The 25574-nt window shown below is 45.1% G+C and overlaps 1 long non-coding RNA gene across 1 annotated transcript; it reads left to right on the forward strand.

Annotated features, from left to right (window-relative positions):
* The first annotated feature begins 1844 nt into the window (after window positions 1–1844).
* On the forward strand, window positions 1845–24247 carry LOC120987028. The gene is made up of 3 exons (XR_005775885.1): window positions 1845–1970; window positions 6500–6503; window positions 24237–24247. It is a non-coding gene; the product is annotated as an uncharacterized LOC120987028 (long non-coding RNA).
* The last annotated feature ends 1327 nt before the right edge of the window (window positions 24248–25574 follow it).

Below are 25574 nucleotides of genomic sequence, written 5' to 3' on the forward strand. Positions count from 1 at the left end.
CACAAATTATCGGTATCGGCCCTAAAAAATCAATATTGGTCAATCCCTAACTACAACCCTCTGTTGTCTGTCCCTCAGCCACTGCCTAATCCATTCAACAATATGGGAGTCTACGTACAGCCTTATTCTACAAAATTAAAAAACTAATCTTTATTTCATGATGGAATAACCTTTGGATGGTAATATATTTTCCTAAAAAAGCATTTTATATTAAAAAAATCCGATTTTAAAATAAAAAAAAAATAGTTTTTTTAAATCATAGATTTTTATCCACCCTGATTCTACCCAAAAACTCTACCTTCACAAATCCTTGCATCAAGGAAGAAGCTTTACCCAAAGCTGTTTGAGAGAAGGTGGTTACTGGATAGTGAAAGGAAGCAAAGTTATAGCAAAGAATATAAGTAAATGTGTAGTCTGCAGAAAGCACGTAGACCTACCTAAGAACAAAGAATGGCAGATTTACCGGCAGATCGTGTAAACTCATCACCACCATTTCTTTATAACGGAATGGATTGTTTTGGCCCATTCATCACCAAACAGAACCGCAAGGAGTACAAGAGATATAGACTAATATTTACATGTCTGAGCTCTAGAGCAATTCACCTGGAAATGTTAGAGGATATGTCAACTGATGCATTCGTCAACACCTTGAGATGTTTCATAGCTATTAAAGGTACTGTCAGAGAGCTTAGATCTGACCAAGGATCTAATTTTGTCGGAGCAAAGAATGAAGTGAAGAAAGCTCTAAAAGAAATCGATAAAGAAAAAGTAACTGAGTATTTGTTAGAGAAACAGTGTGATTTTCATATGAATGCTCCACATGTAAGTCATATAGGAGGAGTTTGGGAAAGACAAATGAGAACTGTAAGAAATGTATTAAGTTCAGTGTTGAAAAAGAACGCCGGAAGAATAGATGATGCTTCACCTATTCTATGAAGTAATGTCTATTGTTAACAGTCGTCCACTTACACTTGATAACATCAACGATCCAACAAGTTTGGACCCTTTAACTCCCAACCATCTACTTCACCTTAAGGGTCCATTCACGCAATTGCCGGTGTGCGGAACGCACATTGCCGGTGTCTGTGTTTTGTGGATCCACAAAACACATACAGACGTGTGAATGGAGCCTGAGTCTAATTACATACAGCCACCTCCTGGCAAGTTCACCAAAGAGGATTTATATGCTAAAAGGAGATGGCGAAGATTTCAATATCTATCAGAACAGTTTTGGAATAGATGGAGGAAAGAGTACTTAGCCAATCTTATGTTAAAGGGAACCTGTCACCTGGAAAAGACAATTTACACTAATCACAGTACCTTAAAGTATCTCTCATAGTGTGCCCAAAGATGTTTTCATATCTTCTTTCTGCGTTGTGCTGTCTCATAAAATCGACTTATAAAACTGTGTTTGGAACCTTTTTGAAGCCGTGCTGAAGTCACAGGGGCAGCGGACTCCTTGACTCAACTGTCCGCCCCTATGCCGCTCCTCCGCATATTGATGGACATTTTTCCCTGTAGCCGTGACCGGGCTCTTCTTGCGCATGCGTCGTGCGTGTCCTGCCACAGCATGATCCCGGCTACGGCTCCCTCCCTCCCTGGCATCTTCTTGTTCACTGCGCCTGCGCCGTTCCTATACAGCGTGCTCGCGCCCATCGCTTCTCCCCTGCGGCGTGAGCGCAATCACTGTCTGCTTGCACTGCAGCACAGGCGCAGTGAACATGCAGATGCCAGGGAGGGAGGGAGCCGTAGCCGGGATCGTGTCTATCAATATGCGGAGAATCGGCATAGGGGCAGGCTTATCCGACGGTTGAGTCAAGGAGGCCGCTGCACCCATGACTTCCGCACGACTTCAAAAAGGTGCCAAACACAGTTTTATAAGTCGATTTTATGAGACAGCACAACGCAGAAAGAAGATATGAATACATCTTTGGGCACACTATGAGAGATACTTTAAGGTACTGTGATTAGTGTAAATTGTCTTTTCCAGGTGACAGGTTCCCTTTAAGAAGTAAATGGCAAACACCCAGAAGAAATGTTCAAGTTGGTGACATAGTGTTAGTGAAAGAAGAAGATTTACCTACAAGTCAATGGAAATTGGCCAACGTTCTAGAAGTTCAAAAGGATGAAGACAAACTAGTAAGAAGAGTGTTGTTGCAAATAGGAGACTCAAAACTTGACAAAAAAGGAAAACGTCTCACTACTCCACTCAAGTTGGAACGTCCTATACAGAAGTTAGTTGTTCTGCTTAAGAGTGATAAAAGACACTTGGAAGTTGAGAACCTGATGGAAAATTCCTCAAATTTATGTTTGTCCTACCACTAAGAACATAGAATTATAGGTAATTTTGGTGGGAGTGTAGCTGGCCAGCTAAGACCTGTCCTAGGTTGCTAATATAGCTTCTATGTTTATACAGCTAGACCTGCCAATAACCTTAATATAGTTCCTATGTTTGTGTGTTAAAGACAAAAGCAGAGTTATTTACTGTGACTTCATGTTTTGGATGTCATGTAATAGTTATATTTTGTGTTCACAGAAGCATAAAAAGATAATATGCCTTTAAGATTCATTATATAATGTGAGGTAAGCTCAATGACAGAGCAGACACAACAGAAAGCATAGAGTTAAAATGTTGTTGCTGGGCAGAAGTCTTGACCAATCACCGCCAGCCTCACACATAGCAAGAGTTTTGACCAATCACAGCCAGCCTCACACACAGCCTGTGTGGGGAATTCCCTTAGCAAGAAATGCTAGGATCATTACATCAGAGGAGAGTAGCTGAACAGACATTCACTCCACTAAGAGCTGTGTTTTATGGAAGCAGAGAGGTCAAAATAGTTCCACCAAATTGCGACCAATTGCAATCCAAATTGCATACAACCATACCAGATCATACTCAACCAATCTGCAAATAGTTACTTCTAACTGCATACTGCAAACCAAGTTGAGCAAGTAGAACTATTAGTTAGACCTCAGATATACCTCTCAGAGAGATCATAAAGTGCTTAAATAACTTAAAGTGAGAGTACAGATACTGAAGAGAGAAATATATCCACCATTTTATGTTGAATGAAAAGATTGAACAGTTGAACCACCATCTTATGCATACCGCCATTTTATGAATCTTTATGCAACACGTGTTTTGTACATGGATTATCTGCTGCAGAGGCGGCAGTGTCATATGAAGAAAAGTTTAAGTTAATAAAGAAGTTATTTCAAGCATTTGGTGTGCTCTTTAAACCTACTGTTTCCATAGAACGGCGCTAGAGGAATTACAGAGTAATAGTCTGGTTAGACTAAAAAGTCTGAGATATCAAAATTCTTCTAATGCCACAGCACAAAAGGCACTTCATAGTGCTGCGCCTGCCACATTCTCACCCTTACCAGAAGCGAGAAGATTCAGCGAGTCTGTGAAAAAATATTGAAATACATGTTACAAATTGCTATATATTATTGAAAAAAGTCATTCTCAATTAAGGCCTCTTTCACACTTGCGTTGTCCGGATCCGGCGTGTACTCCACTTGCCGGAATTACACGTCGGATCCGGAAAAACGCAAGTGAACTAAAAGCATTTGAAGACGGGTCCGTCTTCAAAATGCGTTCAGTGTTACTATGGCAGCCAGGACGCTATTAAAGTCCTGGTTGCCATAGTAGGAGCAGGGAGCGGGGGAGCGGTATACTTACAGTCCGTGCGGCTCCCGGGGCGCTCCAGAATGACGTCAGAGCGCCCCATGCGCATGGATGACGTGCCATGTGATCACGTCATCCATGCGCCTGGGGCGCCCTGACGTCACTCTGGAGCGCCCGGGGAGCCGCACGGACGGTAAGTATACTGCTCCCCCGCTCCCCACTACACTTTACCATGGCTGCCAGGACTTTAGCGTCCCGGCAGCCATGGTAACCATTCAGACAAAGCTAAACGTCGGATCCGGCAATGCGCCGAAACGACGTTTAGCTTAAGGCCGGATCCGGATCAATGCCTTTCAATGGGCATTCATTCCGGATCCGGCCTTGCGGCAAGTGTTCAGGATTTTTGGCCGGAGCAAAAAGCGCAGCATGCTGCAGTATTTTCTCCGGCCAAAAAACGTTCCGGTCCGGAACTGAAGACATCCTGATGCATCCTGAACGGATTTCTCTCCATTCAGAATGCATTAGGATAAAACTGATCAGGATTCTTCCGGCATAGAGCCCCGACGAAGGAACTCTATGCCGGAAGAAAAGAACGCAAGTGTGAAAGAGCCCTAAGTCCATTAGGTGTCAATGTTCCAAGCTTCTGTATCCAATATGATGCTCGCTGTTTAAGAAGTAATGTCCATTACCTCCTTGTCTTGGCTGAGTTACCTGCTCCAATATCTGGAATCACACACTAGATGTTTTTTCTCCACAAAGTGGTGTGGCAGAGGCAACATAGTGTATCCCAATCTTATTGTAGATTTCGGTATACTTATGTGATCATGGATGTGTTCTTTATACCTGGCGGGAGCAGGGGAAAGTAAAAAATCTGTTCAAGATGTACGCCAAAAATTGGCGTATTTATGATAAGGCTACTTTCACACTAGCGTTTTTACTGGATCCGGCAGGGTTCAGCAAAAATGCTTCTGTTACTGATAATACAACCAACTGCATCTGTTATGAATGGATCCGGTTGTATTATCTTTAACATTGCCAAGACGGATCCGTCATGACCCCCAATGAAAGTCAATGGATGACGGATCCATTTTCTATTGTCAGATTGTGTCACAGAAAATGGATCTGTCCCCATTGACTTGTATTGGGGATTATGCCAGATCCGTCTTGCTCCGCATTCCAGGACGGAAAGCAAACTACAACATGCTACGGTTTGCTCTCCGGTATGGGAACGCAACTAAATGGAACGAAATGCATTTTGAAACATTCCGTTCTGTTTAGTTCAGTTTTGTTCCCATTGACAATAAATGGGGACAAAACTGAAGTTTTTTTTTACGGTATTGAGCCCCTATGACGGAGCTCAATATCGGAAAACTAAAACGCTAGTGTGAAAGTAGCCTAAATTACCCTCCAATTGTCTTGTGAGCTTTTTTGTGATTTCAGATAGTTTTAAATGTTGGTGTCTATTATCAGCTTAATGAAGGATTATTTTGATTATATTTACCTTAGTTATATTTAATGAAGTATGCGTTGGATGTGTACTGTCTTTGTTTTTGCCTTCAGGCTTTTGCTCAAAGATTTGCTCAGGTGCTCCTGAGAAATGAATTTCCTCCTAAGTATTGTAGATCAGCCAATTTAAATAAATGAGGTATTTTTTGCCAAAGTTACTTCTTAGTCTGCTTACCCTTCGTATGGGTACTTTGATAATGAGTCCATTTACATCAGCAAAGGGAAGTCACCAAACTTTAAGTTACAGTACATGTAAACATTTCTAATAACCTTAAATGTCTTCTGTACAGTTCTCTTTTTACTCACCAACTCAAGACATTCCCTACTTATTGAAATAGTATCTACAACATAATTTGGGTAACTAATTGATTGAGAAGAAAGGTTTAAAATAAATATGAGTGAACCAATTCGTAACAAACAGAGTTCGTTACGTACTTTCCTCATTTTCATCTGAAAGCTTCGGGTTTTATTTCAGACAAATCCAGTAAAATAGTGTGCAGTGAATGAGGGTCTTGGAGTTTCTGACAAAAAATAATCTTAGGGATACTGTTCAGTCATAGTCAAGCTTCTATTGTAATGTCAGGGACACTGAAGGGAAAGGCTAGAATAAAGAATTGTGTAAAATCTGTGGCGGATCCAGAGCCTGGTCTATGGAGGGGCACTTCCTCTGTATCCATCATACTGTGGGCACACGTCCAGTTCCCGTATATTGCGGACCCACTGTTATTGCAGGCCACAATACAGGCACGGCCATGTGCATGAGCCCTTACACATGGTAAGCTTAGATATGTGGTTCAGCAGGCAGTATTACATAGAAACATAGAATGTGTCGGCAGAAAAGAACCATTTGGCCCATCTAGTCTGCCCAATTACACATGATAAGCTTAGGTAGCTCAGCAAGCAGTATGACACATGATAAGCTCAGATACAGTGGTTCAGCCGGGAGTATCATACACAGCCTTTGTCTGCTATCAGTAATATTTTCCTTTCAATCTACCACTGCATTTCCAGTAACAGCCTTCCCAGCACACGATGATATCACACAGATATGCTATTTTGACCTTCTCATCATGGCCGATCTTTCCAGACAGGTTTAGCTTCGCAGGAAGTAGCCGCTAAGCCTCCCGGTCTATAAACCACCTAGAACATGACGTCACTTTCTGCTGCTGCTGTTGAGATGCCAGTCACGGCGTCCGTGGGTGGGGAATAGTGGAATGAGTGGAGGTCAGGGGCATTGCTAGGGTTGAAAAAGATCCGGGGCCCAATCCCCAATGAATGTGGCCCAATTCTCTAAGTCCCCCCCTCCCCCACACTGCATTTTGCTGTACTTGCTATACAGCCCCACATACCTCTTACATCCAGTGACGTCTCCTTTGATGTAGATGTTCTCTTTCCTCATCTTCTCCTTTCAGACCTTCAGACCAGCCCATCATTTCTCAGCCATTTTTCGCCTGTGCAGTTTGACAAAGAAAATCTTAGCTTACTACTTCTCCATCATCCTCCCATCTTCTGGACAAATCATCCTACTACCCCCAATAATGTGCCGCTGTGCTCCCCAATATTATAGAAACCATATATATTATAGAAACTGTAGAAACCGATAAACCCCCTGATAATACTAGTACCACACAGAGCCCCCCATATAAAATACCCCTTCTTTATGGCCTCAGTAGAGGCCCCCATAGTGTTCCTCTCCCCCTTTCCCATATAAAATACCCCTTCTTTGTGGCCTCAGTAGATGCCCCCATAGTACCCCCAATAATTTGCCAGTAAGAATTGACACCATAGTGCCCCCTAATAATGTGCCAGTAACAAGTGCCCCCATAGTGCCCCCCAATAATGTGCCAGTAAGAGGTGCCCCCATAGATGCCCCCCAATCATGTGCCAGTAACAAGTGCCTCTCCGTGCCCCCTAATCATGTGCCAGTAACAAGTGCCTCTCCATGCCCCCCCAATCATGTTCCAGTAACAAGTGCCTCTCCATGCCCCCCCAATCATGTGCCAGTAACAAGTGCCTCTCCATGCCCCCCATCATGTGCCAGTAACAAGTGCCTCTTCATGCCCTCACAATCATGTGCCCGTAACAAGTGCCACTCCATGCCCCCCAATCATATGCCAGTAACAAGTGCCTCTCCATGCCCCCCCAATCATGTGCCAGTAACAAGTGCCTCTCCATGCCCCCCCATCATTTGCCAGTAACAAGTGCCTCTTCATGCCCTCACAATCATGTGCCAGTAACAAGTGCCTCTCCATGCCCCCAATCATATGCCAGTAACAAGTGCCTCTCCATGCCCCCCCAATCATATGCCAGTAACAAGTGCCTCTCCATGCCCCCCCAATCATGTGCCAGTAACAAGTGCCTCTCCATGCCCCCTCCCAAAAAAAAAAAAATCATGTGCCACAAGTATTGTCCCGTAAAATTAAAAACACTTATACTTACCTCCATGGCAGCGATGCAATGCAGGTCTCTTCCAGCCTGTGTCCCGCGCTGTACGGCTCAGGCGGTGTGATGCACCGGCCTCTGATAGGCTGCCAGCACAAGGCGCGCAGCCTATTAGAAGAGGAACAGGGAAGGGAGATGCATCTCCCTCCCCTGCCGCAGCATAGCCATCTGTATCGCTGTCCTGAGGATGGCGATACAGATGATTATGGAGATGAGCGCTTCCACAATGAAGCGCTCATCTCCCCCAATCCGTTCTCCGCCTTGACTCTCACTATATTCTCGAGGTGGAGGGGGGGTAATTGACCCGTTGACCCTTTCCCTGGATCAGCCAGTGTGTAAAATAAGGAAAGGCAGGAAAAGTTGTCAGCTAGGGAGTGAGAAGTGAGGAGCTGAGGCTGGGTATGCCTGGAAGTATGTTCCAGCTGCAATTACTGCCTTATAAATCAGGTGCAGCTTCTGCAGAATATCAACAGCAGCTACCTTCAAGGACATTTCTTTTTTGCCATTTTGAGAGAAAAACTTTTGTGGGAGGGGAGGAAAGCTTAGTATGTGAAACAATTGTTTTACTAATCAGACCAGAGGGTGGATAGTATTTGAAATCTCAGTGACAACGTGAAATACTAGTCCAAAATCCATGTCAGTGCATCTCCACACAGTTGAAATTACTTTTTTTTGGGGTAGAAGTTTGGAAAAATAGCATATTACTGTGTCCTACAATACTCAGGTAGCATATGATTATATCTCTGAGTGCTAATGTGAATGTAGGTTGTAAGCCCTCATGGACACTGTCCTCTCTCCTTTTGTACCAGTTTTTAACTTGTCTTGTTCATACTTATTGCAATTTTCTGTATTATGTATGTATGTATACCCTTTTCATATGCATAGCACCACGAAATGAATGGCACTTTAATAATTAATAATAATAATAATAATAATAATAGACTGAAATCTGTGTTGGATCTCCACACAGTTGAAATGTATTTTTTTTTTGGTTGAAGTTTGTGAAAACAGCATATACATGCCTTACAATATGCAGGGTAATGGAGGATAATATAAAAGTGATAAAGTGAAATGGTAGGCAAAAATACATGTTGGTGCATCTCCACACAGTTCAAATTAAAAGAAATTGGGTGGAAGTTTAGGAAAATAGCATGTGTGTCTTATAATTCAAAGGGCAGCAGACGGTTTACATCTCTGAGTGATAATATGAAATACTAAGCCGAAATCCATGTTGGTGCATCTCCAGCACTTCAAGTTTTGGTGTAGGGGTGGTGGTGGGGAAATAATTGCAGAGTAGATTGACTTCTGTTTTACAGTAGAGGACATTTTTTTCTGAATCTGCATATTTTAACGCCCAAAAGACATTAGGCAAATATGTTAGGGGCATGGATACTGCAGTGCAGTAGCAGTGTCTTCAATGTGTTTGTGGAAAGGGAAGGACATAGCATTGCGCTTCCTATCTTTAAAGTGTAACTTCCGTTTCATTTTTTATACCCTAATGGTATACTACACCCTGCTGTATAAATGCTTTTGTGCTTTAAAATTTAATCATTTTCAGTTTTACCTGATAATAAATCCCAGAAATGTGTGCTACTTTCCTATTCTGCAGCCTCTTCCCACAGCGTTGTCATGTGCAGGCCGTCTCCTCTGTATTATAAACAAAAGACGGATTAGCACTGGGAGGAGGAACACAGTTCTGAGTGCCTGGGCTTGGGCAGAAAGTTGAGGGGGAGGGCTGCTTTAGATGGTGATTTCTCCTGAATGGTAGCAGCTAGAATAATGCAACTAGTCTTGTTTGGAATCTGACAGTCCAGGCTTTGAACACCAGAATGACAGCTAAAGTCCAAGTGAGTCGAAAATAATCGCTGGTAAAACCTGCTTTTATTTTCACTTTCAGCTTCACTCAGAGCATCTCAATTTCTATCAGTGATATCTTCCCCTGTACTGAACATATTGCTGTCATTCTGCTGTCAGCTTTCAGACAATACAAAGGCCATATCTCTAGCTGGTATCAAACCAGAGATATGAGCAGCTAAAGCAGCCCCCCCCCCCCCCCCCCGGTCAGTGCGGAGGAGAATGAGAGAGCCGCTGCAGAGCTGACAGGTGGACAGGTGACTATTAAGAGGCTAAAACAAATACTTACTGATTTCATGTAATGCAGGGCTTGTCTCTTGTTAGCTGTATGTGAGAGGATACACACTAGTGGGGGAGGTTATCTGCATTCTGATAGGTCCTGCTAGTTCATGTGAGGAGAGCAAGGGCTTATGGGAAGTGTTAAAGAAGTATCCAGCTTTCCTGTGACTTCCATTTCATAAAGAACTTTTGTGTTAAAATTTCTGTGTGGCTATAAGAAGATGAAGATGGCGAGCCGATGACATAAGTTAAAACTAAAGAAGTTAGTAAGTGTGTGTTGAGATAAGATAAGCTGTGTACGTGCTGAAAAAGCAGTGTACAGTTCTCGATACTTTAAGAGGTTACACCCTTGAAAAGGGTATAAATAAACGGCCTAGGACACTCCCAATTTGGGATCCTGGCAGAATTTTAACCTGTGTGCTGACTTCTGTAATTTTTCTCCGTTGACGTCATTCAGCTTGAACACGTGGCTCGATCCTCACGTGACTGACCCTAGGTCTGCCACAACATTACGTGGTGCCCGCACCTTGCTCTTGGTGAATGTTTGCTCAATTCCCCTATATGTGCAAACTGTCTGTAGGCGTATGAATGCACGAATGTGTGAGTGGCTGAGATAAGCGGAAACTAGGAAGAGTCTGACCCTGCTGCCCTTGAGCCAAGCTGAAAGTCTAGAGCTCGCTGACTGGCTTGTCCGGTCCTGTCTCTGGAGGCCTCTAGTTCTGGTGGAGAAAAGGTTGATGGACCTATCCTGGAGGAGGCTGTAGGAAGTAGCAGTGTATAAAGCTGTCCAGTAAGATTGGATAGGGTCCCTGCAGTTCCTTGTTGGTACCTAGAAGGGCGCCAGAGGTCAGCGGTTGTTTCGATGTTATGTCATGTTGTGAGAACTCACATGTACTAAGTGTCTGCTGATATTGTATGCAGAAGAATTACTAAGTTACTGCAAACTCCTGTGCTGAATATTGTATACATGCGTGCTATTATGATACCAGTTTGAATTGGCTGGTTGCAGTTATAATAATTTGCATAGCAGTGTTTGTGTGCTTCCTGTGCCATAGAAAAAACGTGGTGGGGTTTAAGGGGTTTCCAGCGTGTAACCCCAAAGAGGACGTGTGAGTTACTCTGTGTATGGGCAAGACTATACTGTAGTGTTGCCACCAGTGGATAGTGCTGCCTCGGAAGTGTGTCCATAGCACCACTGGTAGTTGAGGAAAGTGGTGCTGCCTCGGAAATGTGTCCACAGCACTGTTGTAATTCACCAGGTGTGTGAGTACCTGGATAGTGAATTACAAGGAGCCACCCACGGGATGGGGGCTACACAGAGTAAAGCCTCATTCACACGTCAGTGTTTCACATACGTGTGCTGTACATGTTCTCCGTGGACAGTACAAATCCCCATTCATTTGAATGTGTGTATTCACACATCAGTGTTTTAGCACGGTCCGTGGGTCCGTCTTTTCAGCACGGATGTATGTCCTATCTTGGTCTGTGTTCCCGGATCCCTCACGCCAATTATAGTTAGTGAGTCCGTGAAAACCACGGATGCAACATGGATGCCATTCGTGTTGCATCCGTGTTTCACGAATCATTAAGAAGAGATGCTTTAAAAATTATTTTCAGCTGTTCAGTGTCAGTGAAACACGGATGCAACACGGACAGCAAAAAACTGACACACGGACCCAACACGGATCCTTCATGGACAGCTTCACGGATGCATAACTGACCACCTGCTCACGGATTTGAGCACGGACGTGTGAATGAGACATAAGCATTCATCTGAGAAGGAAGCAGAGAAATGGGTCTCTGCAATTGAAATTATGCAATGCGTAAAGGGCACTGAAGCAACCAAAGACTGTAGACAAATGTTAAAGAAATTAGGAGCAGGTGTGAATGGGACATTGGATGAATCAGTATGGCAGAATTTTCTTACTAATTGTAAGGGGTGGTTGGAGGACCATAACAAATATGACCAGGCCACAATGTGGTATGATGTAGCTCAGGGAATGACTATGACTGCCCATAAGGCAAAAGACAAAGGGACCGTGTATGAAATATCATTTACAAAAAAAGGGGTGGGGGACCTAACCTGGGTAAAGGTATTTGTATACACATAATGTCAAGAATGGCCTAGACCTATCTTGACCCAGGTATAAAGTGTGTATTAAAACTTCACTTTTAATTCGACATAATGATAAAACGGCTGTGAGCCATAACAAACAATTAAAACACTTTGTTTCCACCCCAAAGAGTTGACAGATTAGTTGCTGCCAAGGTGAGGGAGATGTGCACAATCTCCTATTCACCACAACTATATCTGCAGAGCTTGAACATAGGGGGACAATGTGTGGATAGACTAATGTAAGCAAACTACCTGTAGTTGCCTCCAAAAACTGATTAAATGGAATAGGTGACTGTGCTCCTACACACAGACGTTCACAGCACACTTGTCTGACACTACGTCAGTAGCTGTCAAGACGCGTTCACACACTGCACACACGCTGCTAAGCGCTCCACCTAGCTCAAAAACCTTGCTATATTGGATGAAATGTCTTACACAAGGACTTCTAAGCTAATAAGCAACATTGGAGTGGACAGCAATTGTTTAAAACAATCAACTACCCCCCAACATGTTTCACCAGATCACTGGCTTCTTCAGGGGTTTGGGCAGAATTGAAGACAACAGACATGATGGTGGTATATATGCTGCAATTCTGTGATTGACTTGTGTGGTAGCCAATTGCTGTTAAGCAAGCTACACCAAGTGACAAATGAGAACGCAAGAGATTTGGAATAGCTGCCCTCCCTATTTTGTTGTTGACAAATTAAAGCAGGGCAGAGGAGGTCTCCTTATGACATCATGCGCAAGCTGTCACAGCACTCCAACTTAGAAAATCAGCGAGAGGATGCTTTCCAAAGCGCATGTCCTGCACAGGCAGCGGGTGCGTGAGCACTCAGTCTCTAGTAGTCAAGACACCGAGTGCCTTTACCCATGCGCACCAACTAAAAAGTAAGGGAAATCAAGACATGCGCGCCGGCAGCCGATGCGTGAGCACTTGGTTAACAAACATAAAAAATAAAGAAGAAAAAAAAATGTTTCCTTTTAAAAAGGTGCTCTGCTGCCCATGCGTGCCGACTTAAAATCTGATAGCGATGTGAGATGGCCTGTGCGCATGGCCTGTGCTATCAATAGATGCACTGACACTTTAACTACGGTAAGGGGTAGATATAATGCCACTGACGGAGAGAAAAATAAAGGGGGGATTTTAACCATATTACACTTTCTTCTTAGAATTTTTTCTTTTTGATGGACACTTCTATTTACAATTAGTCGGGACCGCTATGGGCAGTAAATGCGCACCTAATTATGCAAATTCGTTTTTGGGGTGGTGGGAAGACACCATAGTTTTCACCAATGATTTCCATAATTACACCAAACACATTTTATTTTGGGGTAGGTACATTGATGATGTACTTATCCTTTGGGAAGGGACCCATGACACATTTCACCAATTCATGGAGGCACTCAACTGTAATGATATAGGAATGAGATTTACGTCAGAAATCAATGACAACACTCTCACTTTCTTGGATCTCAGACTTACCTTGGACCCTGGTGGCCACATCCTCACTGAGATATACCGAAAACCTACAGCAACTAATAATCTGTTGCATTGGAATAGTCTTCACCCACACCCCCTAAAAAAGGGGATACCTATAGGCCAATATTTTAGGGAGCGCAGGAACTGCTCATAGAATTCAAGTTTTATACAGGAAAGTATTAACCTGTATAACAAGTTTAGAGCTAGAGGATATCCCAAAAAGGTCCTACATAGGACCTTTGCGCGCAAAGGGTGTTAGGCGTGAGGACTTGCTGACTACGGAACCGGCCATCCCCCCAACACAGGTTGTCAGATGTCAGATCTTAAAAAAGCACTGGCATGTGTTGAGGGCTGTCAACTATCTTAGAGCGGTTACAACTGAACATCTCAGTATCCCTTACAGTAGGGGAAACAAATCTCAAGGACATTTTGGTCCATAGTCTCTTTCGGTCAGAACCTCCAAAGGTAACTTGGTTGAGGTCGGGGACTGTTGGCACCTTTCTGTAATGACCGACGTCACGCACAGGGAGGAAAACAGGGAAAGCCCTGCCCAAGGGAGAGGGAAAGGTGGTGACCCCTAACTCACCTTGCGGCTGGCACCTGACTGCCCTGACGTCCCTAGACGGGTTCCTCACCCGTGCGGCGATCACGTGCCTAAACCCTGGCTTTCCCTAATATGAGCCCTGGATAGTGAACAGGCCGGTGGGATCGCTAGTCCACACCACTATCACTAAGAGGGAAACACCAGGGAGAGGACAGACAAAACAGACAAACACATACACCCAGGTGGGCGACCACTATAAACCAAAAAGGTCCAACAGGGATCCGGAGGGTAGCGTTCTGGACCAACTCCCAGCGAACGCAGCAACACAGCTCCAGAAGGTCAGAATAGATGTCCAGGCAGGAAGCTCTATCTCTGGCAACCAGAGAAGTGTGAGAGAGGAATATAAGGAGGTCTGGGAATGCTGGACAAGGAACAGCTGAGGAGAAGGAGCTACGGATCCCTGAGTGAGCAAAAAAGGGTTTGCTAAGCAAACCCAGAAAGCTACCATAAGGAAAACAGCCCTATCTTAAATAGAGCGTGCAGCCAACCGCTGCGACTTCCTGACCCCGGGTATAACGGAGTCAGGCGTGGTTCTCGATACCCTCGTGACACTTTCTCTGTGGAGACTGTGTTTTTTGTCCGCTCATCAAAAAATCTAGGACATTTGTCAACCCTGTGGACCAAAAGGAATATCAGATTAGACAGTTTATCAATTGCAAAACTAAGGGTATCATATATATTGCACAATGTCCCTGTCATAAGATCTATGTGGGCAAGACCTCACAAGAGTTCAGGCAACGTATCTGCCAACATACGAAGGGACTCAATGAAGGATTCACCTTTTCCTCATTTTTATAGACCATTTAGGGAGGCAATCAAAGTTGGATTACATATTTATGGTTAGTTTTCAGTTTAGTGAGCAAATAAACATAGATGACGCTAGTGGTTGGCACAGTTATGCAGTTTGGCAGCACAAGAGTCATACTGTGGCAGTCAATAATAGAATGCATTTGTATACAGTCAAGTCCATAAATATTGGGACATCGACACAATTCTAACATTTTTGGCTCTATACACTACTACAATGGATTTGAAATGAAACGAACAAGATGTGCTTTAACTGCAGACTGTCAGCTTTAATTTAAGGGTATTTACAGCCAAATCAGGTGAACGGTGAAGGAATTACAGCAGTTTGCATATGTGCCTCCCATTTGCTAAGGGACCAAAAGTAATGGGACAGAATAATAATCATAAATCAAACTTTCATTTTTTTATACTTGGTTGCAAATCCTTTGCAGTCAATTACAGCCTGAAGTCTGGAACACATAGACATCACCAGACGTTGGGTTTCATCCCTGGTGATGCTCTGCCAGGCCTCTACTGCAACTGTCTTCTGTTCCTGCTTGTTCTTGGGGCATTTTTCCTTCAGTTTTTTCTTCAACAAGTGAAATGCATGCTCAATCGGATTCAGGTCAGGTGATTGACTTGGCCATTGCATAACATTCAACTTATTTCCCTTAAAAAACTCTTTGGTTGCTTTTGCAGTATGCTTTGGGTCATTGTCCATCTGCACTGTGAAGCACCGTCCAATAAGTTCTGAAGCATTTGGCTGAATATGAGCAGATAATATTGCCCGAAACACTTCAGAATTCATCCTGCTGCTTTTGTCAGCAGTCACATCATCCATAAATACAAGAGAACCAGTTCCATTAGCAGCCATACATGCCCAAGCCATGACACTACCACCACTATGCTTCACTGATGAGGTGGTATGCTTAGAATCATGAGCAGTTCCTTTCCTTTTCCATACTCTTCTCTTCCCATCACTTTGGTACAAGTTGATCTTGGTCTCATCTGTCCATAGGATGTTGTTCCAGAACTGTGAAGGCTTTTTTAGATGTCGTTTGGCAAACTCTAATCTGGCCTTCCTGTTTTTGAGGCTCACCAATGGTTTACATCTTGTGGTGAACCCTCTGTATTCACTCTGGTGAAGTCTTCTCTTGATTGTTGACTTTGACACACATACACCTACCTCTTGGAGAGTGTTCCTGATCTGGCTCACTGTTGTGAAGGGTGTTTTCTTTACCAGGGAATGAATTCTTCGGTCATCCACCACAGTTGTTTTCTGTGGTCTTCCGGGTCCTTTGGTGTTGCTGAGCTCATCGGTGCATTGCATTCCTTCTTTTTAAGAATGTTCCAAACAGTGGTTTTGGCCACGCCTAATGTTTTTGCTATCTCTCTGATGGGTTTGTTTTGTTTTTTCAGCCTACTGATGGCTTGCTTAATTGATAGTGACAGCTCTTTGGATCTCATCTTAAGAATTGACAGCAACAGATTCCAAATGCAAATAGCACACTTGAAATTAACTCTGGACCTTTTATCCGCTCATTGTAATTGGGATAATGAGGGAATAACACACACCTGGCCATGGAACAGCTGAGAAGCCAATTGTCCCATTACTTTTGGTCCCTTAACAAGTGGGAGGCGCATATGCAAACTGTTGTAATTCCTACACTGTTCAGCTGATTTGGATGTAAATACCCTCAAATTAAAGCTGACAGTCTGCAGTTAAAGCACATCTTGTTTGTTTAATTTCAAATCCATTGTGGTTGTGTATAGAGCCAAAATTGTTAGAATTGTGTTGATGTCCCAATATTTATGGACCTGACTGTATATTTGGCACCAGTGGATGATGGATATCAAAATTCCACCCAATTTATTTTTTCTTCTTTATTTTTTATTTATGTTAACCAAGTGCTCACGCATCGGCTGCCGGCACAGGACATGCGCACTGGGCATGTCTTGATTTGCCTTACTTTTTAGTTGGTGCACATGGGTAAAGGCACTCGGTGTCTTGACTACTAGAGACTGAGTGCTCACGCACCCGCCACCTGCGTAGGACATGCGCTTTGGAAAGCATCATCTCGCTGATTTTCTAAGTTGGAGTGCTGTGACAGCTTGCGCACGATGTCATAAGGAGACCTCCTCTGCCCTGCTTTAATTTGTCAACAACAAAATAGGGAGGGAAGCTATTCCAAATCTCTTGCGTTCTCATTTGTCACTTGGTGTAGCTTGCTTAACAGCAATTAGCTACCACAACAATCAATCACAGAATTGCAGCATATATACCACCATCATGTCTGTTGTCTTCAATTCTGCCCAAACCCCTGAAGAAGCCAGTGATCTGGTGAAACATGTTGGGGGCAGTTGATTGTTTTAAACAGATGTTGTCTCCTCCAATGTTGCTTATTTGCTTAGAAGTCCTTGTGTAAGACATGTCATTCAATATAGAAAGGTTTTTGAGCTAGGTGGAGCGCTTAGCAGTGTGTGTACAGTGTGTGAATGCGTCTTGACAGCTACTGACGTAGTGTCAGACAAGTGTGAACGTCTGTGTGTAGGAGCACAGTCACCTATTCCATTTAATCAGTTTTTTGAGGCAACTACAGGTAGTTTGCTTACATTAGTCTATCCACACATTGTCCCCCTATGTTCAAGCTCTGCAGATATAGTTGTGTTTTATTGGACTGTCAGAAATGCAGCGCAGGCCGCAAATGTACTATCTAGCACAAAGTGTGCTTTTATCAACCGACAATGTAACAGCAGTATTTAACGGTTTTATTTGACTGTCAGAAATGCAGCGCAGGCCGCAAATGTACTATCTAGTAGAGTTGAGCGGACACCTGGATGTTTGGGTTCGACGGGTTCGGACCCGAACTTGACCCCGAACCCCATTGAAGTCAATGGGGGCCCGAACTTATGAGCACTAAAATGGCTCTAAAAATGTCATGGAAAGGGCTAGAGGGCTGCAAATGTCGTCAAAATGTGGTTAAGAGCATGGCAAGTGCTCTGCAAACAAATGTGGATAGGGAAATGACTTTAAATAACATAAAATACCTAAAAATAAAAAATAATAATCTTGATGTAGGAGGACCAGGTCCATATGGAGTAGGAGGTTGAGGAGGCGGTGGATGTGGTGGTGTAGGTGAAGGCGGCTGTGGAAAAGGAGGAGGTAGCCTACACTGCTTTTTGGTTTTAAATTTTATTTTTAAAATTAGGGTACACCCCAAAACATTGGGAAAAATAACATGCGATAACCCCCTCCAGTCGTGCTAAACACACGTTCAGACAATACACTGGCTGCAGGGCAGGCCAGCACCTCCAAGGGGTAAAGGGCAAACTCAGGCTATATGCCCAATTTGGAGACCCAGAAGTTGCAGGGGCTGACAGCTGTCAGTCAGTTCGTGTAGGCGTGTGCACACTTAGTGCCCCACCATGTCGCACTTCCCCGTGATGTTCACGATCCAATTTGATATCTGCTCTATCAACTTTCGATGTTCTTTTATGCGCCTACCATGGTGAACACGTGTGGCGGGGAATCAGGGTTCCAGGCCAGAGAGGGAGCTTGAGAAAGAGAGACCACATCCAAGGTAGGATTCATTTTTTCAAATTAAAAATTATAGAGTTGAAATATGGGAGAAATTATTAAAGAGTAAAAGTGTGACAACTTTTCAAAGTTTAAGCATTGAATGAAAGGTTGTGGCGCGCATTAATTACTGAATAATATATTAAATTTTATTCCCTGTCACCTATGCATAGCAGGTGTTTATTCACGTCTAAAATTGTATAATGTCAACCCAAGAATGTAACAGAAAAATTATTGAAATTTATTAAGCTGTCAACTAGGTAGAGGAGGGGTATATTACACCCAAAAATTGGTGAATTTCACCAAAAATTTAACTGACATATTATTATTTTTTTTTTTCAGTCTACTAGGTATAGGTGTGGTACATCACACCCAAAAATTGGTGAATTTCACCAGAATATATAACTGACAATAATTTTTTTTTGTTTAACCTGTCTACTAGGTATAGCAGTGGTACTATACACCCAAAAATTGGTGAATTTCACCAGAAAATATAAATTACAAAGTAGTGAAATGATATAAAATAAAACACGTACAAAAAAAATGGATTTATGAGGTGGAGTTCCATATGGAGTAGGAGTTTGAGGAGGCGGTGGACGTAGCGGAGTAGGTGGAAGCGGCGGTGGAGGAGGACGAGATAGCCAACACAGGTTTTTGGTTTTAATTTAATTTTGTAAAATTAAGGTACACTCCAAAAGAGTGTGAAATATCCAAAATACAAACATGAGCAATTGCGCTGCAGTATAACAATGGCTGCTTAGTGCCGGTATACATGTCTATTCTGCACAAGGTACGGACAAGTCCTGAGGGAACCATGCCTGGTTCATTTTAATGAACGTGAGCTTGTCCACATTGGCTGTGGACCTTCGGCTGCGCTTGTCTGTGATGACGCCCCGTACCGTGCTAAACACACGTTCAGATAATACACTGGCTGCAGGGCAGGCCAGCACCTCCAAGGCGTAAAGGGCAAGCTCAGGCCATGTGCCCAATTTGGAGACCCAGAAGTTGAAGGGGGCAGACCCGTCATTCAGAACGTGTAGGCGTGTGCACACATACTGCTCCACCATGTTGGTGAAATTCTGCCTCCTGCTAAGACGCTTCATATCAGCTGGTGGTGATGGTTGTTGTGGCGTGCTGACAAAGCTTTTCCACATTTCGGCCATGCTAACCCTGCCTTCTAAAGTGCTGGCGGTGACCCAGCTGCGTTGTCAACCTCTTCCTCGTCCTCTGCCTTCATCTTGTGCTTCCACTGTGCCCCCGCTGTCAGGTGGGAATGCCACCAGCAGCGCATCTACCGGCGTGCGCTTGTACTCGCGCATCTTACGATCACGCTCCAGTGAGGGAATTAAGGACGGTACGTTGTCCTTGTAATGGGGATCCAGCAGCGTGGCCACCCAGTAATCAGCACAAGTTAGAATGTGGGCAACTCGGCGGTCGTTGCCGAGACACTGCAGCATGAAATCGCTCATGTGTGCCAGGTTGCCCAGTGGCAATGAAAAGCTGTCCTCTGTGGGAGGTGTATCGTCTGTGTCCTCTGTATCCCCCCATCCACGCACCAGTGATGGCCATGAGCTAGTCTGGGTCTCACCCTGCTGTGAACATGGTTCCTCCTCCTCCATCTCCTCCTCCTCATCCTCCACCTCCTCATCCTCCACCTCCTCATCCTCCAGAACTGTGCCCTGGCTGAACAATTGTGTACCTTGGGTTTGTGGGTGCAGGAACCCACCCTCGGAGCCACTTTGGAATGACTGTCCGGAAACCCTACGAAATGATCCCTCTTCCTCCTCCTGTGCCACATCCTCTTCCATCATCGCCAGGAGCATTTTTTCAAGGAGGCATAGAAGTGGGATAGTAACGCTGAGAACGGCGTTATCGGCACTGGCCATGTTGGTGGAGTACTCGAAACAGCGCAACAAGGAATACAGGTCTCGCATGGAGGCCCAGTCATTGGTGGTGAAGTGGTGCTGTTCCGCCGAGCGACTCACCCGTGCGTGCTGCAGCTGAAACTCCACTATCGCCTGCTGCTGCTCGCACAGTCTGGCCAGCATGTGCAAGGTGGAGTTCCACCTTGTGGGCACGTCGCATATGAGGCGGTGAGCGGGAAGGCCGAAGTTACGCTGCAGCGCTGACAGGCGAGCAGCAGCATGGTGAGAACGCCGAAAGTGCACACAGACGGCACGCACTTTATGCAGCAGCTCTGACATATCGGGTTAATTTTTAACGAGTCTCTGCAACACCAAATTCAGCACATGCGACAGGCAAGGAATGTGCGTCAAATCGGGTAATCCCAGTGCTGCAACGAGATTTCGCCCATTATCGCACACCACCAGGCCGGGCTTGAGGCTGACTGGCACAAACCACTCATCGGTCTATTGTTCAAGGTCCATCCACAGCTCCTGCGCGGTGTGGGGTTTGTCCCCCAAACAGATAAGTTTTAAAACTGCCTGCTGTCGTTTACCCCTGGCTGTGCTGAAGATGGTGGTGAAGGTGTTACGCTGACCGGATGAGGAGCTGGTAGAGGATGAGGAAGCAGAGTAGGAGGAGGAAGCAACAGGAGGCAAACTGAAGCGCCCTGCAATCCTCGGTGGTGGAAGGAAATGCGCCAAACTGCTATCAGCCTCAGGCCCAGCCACCACTGCATTTACCCAGTGTGCTGTTATGGAGATATAACGGCCCTGACCGTGCTTACTTGTCCACGTATCGTAGTCACATGCACCTTGCCACAAATGGCGTTGCGCAGTGCACACCTGATTTTGTCCCCTACTTGGTTGTGAAGGGAAGGGATGGCTCACCTTGAAAAGTAGTGGCGGCTGGGCACGATGTACTGTGGGACAGCCACCGCCATAAGGCCTTTAAAACTATCCGTCTACACCAGACGGAATGACAACATTTCAAAGGTCAGTAATTTAGAAATGCTGGCATTCAGGGTTAGGGATCGCGGGTGTGTAGGGGGGTACTTCCTCTTCCTCTCCAGCGTTTGGGATATGGAGAGCTGAACGTTTCCGTGAGAAATTGTGGAGATGCTTGGTGACCCAGGTGTTGGTGTTGCTGGCAGATCCTCTGTTTGCGGGGTGCCAGGTGGCACTGCCATTCCAGAGGTGGATGAAGAGGCCGCGACTGCAGCAGAAGAGGAAGCAGGAGGAGCCAGAGACCTTTCTTGATTTTTGAGGTGTCCACTCCACTGTAGCTCATGCTTTGCACTTTAATGCCTGGTCATGCAGGTTGTGCTCAGGTTGAGAACGTTTATGCCTCGCTTAAGGCTCTGATTGCTCACTTAAGGCGCCTCGCTTAAGGCGCTTAAGGCTCACTCGCATGACCTTGATTCCATGTGGGGTCAAGGACCTCATCGTCCTCCACAGCATCTTCCACCCAGTCTTCACCCCTGCCTTTCTTGTCAGTCTGCACACTTTCGAAGGCCACAGCAGTTGGCACCTATGTTTCGTCATCATCCGAGACGTGCTGTGATGGTCCTCCCATGTACTCATCTTGAAAGAGAAGTAGTTGGGCATCGGTGCACTCAATCTCTTCCACTTTTGCGGCAGGGCTAGGTGGATGGCCCTGGAAAACCCTGCTAACAGAGTCATCAAAAAGCAGAAGAGACTGCTGCATGACTTGGGGCTCAGACTGCTTGGCTGATTTGCAAGGGGGTGAGGTGAAAGACTGATGGACATCGGCTGCAGGTGCCAACTATGGTCTTTCAGCAGGAGACTGGGTGGGAGACAATGGGAAAGAACTGGATCCACTGTCAGCAACCCAATCTACTATCGCCTGTACTTGTTCAGGCCTCACCATTCGTAGAGCAGCATTTGGCCAGACCAAATACTGCAGCAGGTTTTGTCGCCTACTCGCACCTGAGGAAGGGGTTTCACGTCCTCTCCCTGCAACAGGAGCTCCACCAGCAGCACCACGACCTGGGCCACGTCCCTTATTTGACACACTCCTCATATTTTTCAAATTTAGGATCTTGCCCTAAATGGGTGTTTAATAGTAGAATAGAACGACAGTATGTAAAGGGTGTATCTGTCACGGATGGTGTACAGGAAACAAGACAATGCAATACAATAATGACTCACTGGATCCACAACTAAGGAACAAAAGGGAGACCCCTACATGAGACCTGCCACTCTCCCTAATTGCTCAGCCTATGCGAACACCCCAAAGGTGGATGGGCGCATATCCACGTACCTCGGCTATCTAATACCTGAAGACCCTACAATAGTGAGGGGACACGACCACCGGCTCCCTACACTAGACACGGAGGGAGTCAGGGTCACCTGAAAATCCAGCAGACAGAAAATCACAAATAAAGGAACAGCACTTATCTTGCAGAGGACTGGGAAATAGAAACAGCAAGCACACACACTCCAGGAAGTTGTATAAGCCGCAACCCAATGCATCATGGGGAGGAACTTAAAGGGAAGCAATCAGTCCAACTGCATGACAGCTGAGATAGACTAACGAGATGAGGAACTTAACCAAAACAAAGAAACTCAAGGAGGAGGATCTGGAAAGCTCCTGTCAGAGCTTCTCAACTGTCTGGTTGTGACAGTACCCCTCCCTCTACGAGTGGACTCCAGACACTCAGGGCCCACCTTCTCAGGATGGGACCTATGGAAATCCCTGATGAGACGAGTGGCCTTAATGTCCGTCACTGGGACCCACATCCTCTCCTCAGGACCATAACCCTCCCAATGAACGAGGTACTGGAGGGAACCACGGACAAGACGAGAATCCACAATCCTAGAGAACTGAAATTCAAGATTTCCATCAACCATAATCGGAGGAGGAGGCAAAGGCGAGGGTACAATGCGTTGAACATAAGGTTTCAATAAGGATTAATGGATCTTCCAAGTCTGAGGAAGATCAAGACGGTAGGCAACAGGATTGATGACAGACAGGATCTTGTAAGGCCCAATAAACCTAGGACCCAACTTCCAGGAGGGAACCTTCAATTTGATATTCTTGGTAGACAACCACACCAGATCACCAACATTCAGGTCCAGACCAGGCACACGTCTCTTATCTGCCACACGCTTATATCTCTCACTCGTGCTCTTTAGATTATCCTGAATCTTTTGCCAAATAGATGACAAAGACGAGGAGAATATGTCCTCATCAGGTAAACCAGAAGACCCCTCTCCCGAGAAAGTCCCAAACTGCGGATGAAACCCATATGCACCAAAAAATGGTGACTTATCAGAGGACTCCTGACGACGGTTATTTAAAGCAAACTCAGCAAGGGACAAAAAAGAACACCAATCCTCCTGATTCTCCGCCACAAAACAGCGCAGATATGTCTCCAGATTCTGATTGACGCGCTCTGTCTGGCCATTCGACTGCGGGTGGAAAGCAGAAGAGAATGACAACCGAACCCCCAAGCGATAACAGAAAGCCTTCCAGAATCTGGAAACAAACTGCGTGCCCCTATCAGAGACTATGTCTGAAGGAATACCATGCAATTTGACAATGTGGTCAATAAATGCCTGCGCCAGCGTCTTAGCATTGGGCAAACCATGAAAAGGGATGAAATGCACCATTTTGCTAAAACGGTCCACCACCACCAGAATCACAGTCTTCCCCGAGGAACGAGGCAAGTCCGTTATGAAGTCCATGGACAGATGTGTCCAAGGACGGGAAGGAATGGGTAAGGGAAGGAGAGGACCTGATGTCCGTGAATGAGGGACTTTGGCACGAGCGCAAGTCTCGCAGGCTGCCACAAAACCCTCAACCGACTTACGAAGCGCAGGCCACCAGAATCTCCGAGCGATAAGATCCAGTGTGGCTCTTGCCCCCGGGTGCCCAGCAAGGACCGTATCGTGGTGTTCCTTAAAAATCTCAAAAGTCTCAAAGCGAGAGGCACAAACAACCTCACAGGAGGACAAAGATCAGGAGCCTCTGACTGGGCTGCCTGCACCTCTGCCTCCAATTCAGGAAAAAGAGCAGAGACCACCACACCTTCAGCCAAAATGGGACCCGGGTTTTCAAAATTCCCACCTCCCGGAAAACAACGTGACAGGGCATCTGCCTTCACATTCTTAACCCCAGGGCGGAACGTGACAACAAAATTAAACCTTGAAAAGAACAAAGACCATCTGGCCTGTCTCGGGTTCAGACGCTTGGCTGACTCCAAGTAGGCCAGATTTTTATGGTCAGTAAACACGGTAATAGGGTGTCTGGCTCCCTCTAGCCAATGGCGCCATTCCTCAAAAGCCAACTTGATGGCCAACAATTCCCTATCTCTCACATCATAATTTCTCTCTGCGGAGGAGAGTTTCTTCGAGAAAAAGGCACATGGTTGCCATTTGGCAGGAGAGGAACCCTGAGACAAGACTGCACCCCCCCCCTACCTCAGAAGCATCAACCTCAACTATGAAGGGTAACGAAATATCAGGTTGTACCAGGATGGGAGCGGAAGCAAAACTCTCCTTGATATTAGAAAAGGCCTTACGCGCCTCTACCGACCAGGAAGAAAAATCTTCCCCCTTTCTGGTCATATCAGTGAGTGGTTTAACAACAGAGGAATAATTCAAAATAAATTTCCTGTAATAATTGGCAAAGCCCAAAAAACGCATCAGCGCCTTCTGATTCTCAGGAAGCTCCCACTCAAGCACAGCGCGGACCTTCTCGGGGTCCATGCGAAAACCAGAAGCGGAGAGAAGAAACCCCAGAAATTGAATTTCTGGAACCGCAAACACACATTTTTCCAGTTTCGCGTATAATTTATTCTCCCGCAGGATGAGCAAGACCTGACGTAAATGTTCCTTATGAGTCTTGAAATCAGGAGAAAAAATCAAAATGTCATCCAAATACACTAATACAAATTTTCCCATTAAATGATAAAAAATGCTGTTCACGAAATGCTGAAAAACGGCTGGGGCATTCATCAAACCAAAAGGCATAACCAAATTCTCAAAATGGCCCTCAGGGGTTTTGAAAGCCGTCTTCCATTCGTCTCCTTCTCTGACCCTGACCAGGTTGTATGCCCCTCTTAGGTCTAATTTGGAAAAGACTTTAGCCCCAACAACCTGGTTAAACAGGTCCGGGAACAGAGGAAGCGGATAAGGGTCACGAATAGTAAAACTGTTCAGCTCCCTGAAATCCAGACAAGGTCTTAAAGAACCATCTTTTTTCTTAACAAAGAAAAAACCAGCGGCAACAGGTGACTTCGAGGGTCATATGTGTCCTTTTCTCAGACTCTCAGAGATATAAGCACGCATAGCGACCCTCTCAGGTTGGGAAAGATTGTATAAACGAGATTTAGGCAGCTTGGCGCCTGGGATAAGATTAATAGGGCAATCG

The sequence above is a fragment of the Bufo bufo genome, chromosome 1, assembly GCF_905171765.1.
Source record: "Bufo bufo chromosome 1, aBufBuf1.1, whole genome shotgun sequence".
In the NCBI taxonomy this organism is placed as follows: domain Eukaryota; kingdom Metazoa; phylum Chordata; class Amphibia; order Anura; family Bufonidae; genus Bufo; species Bufo bufo.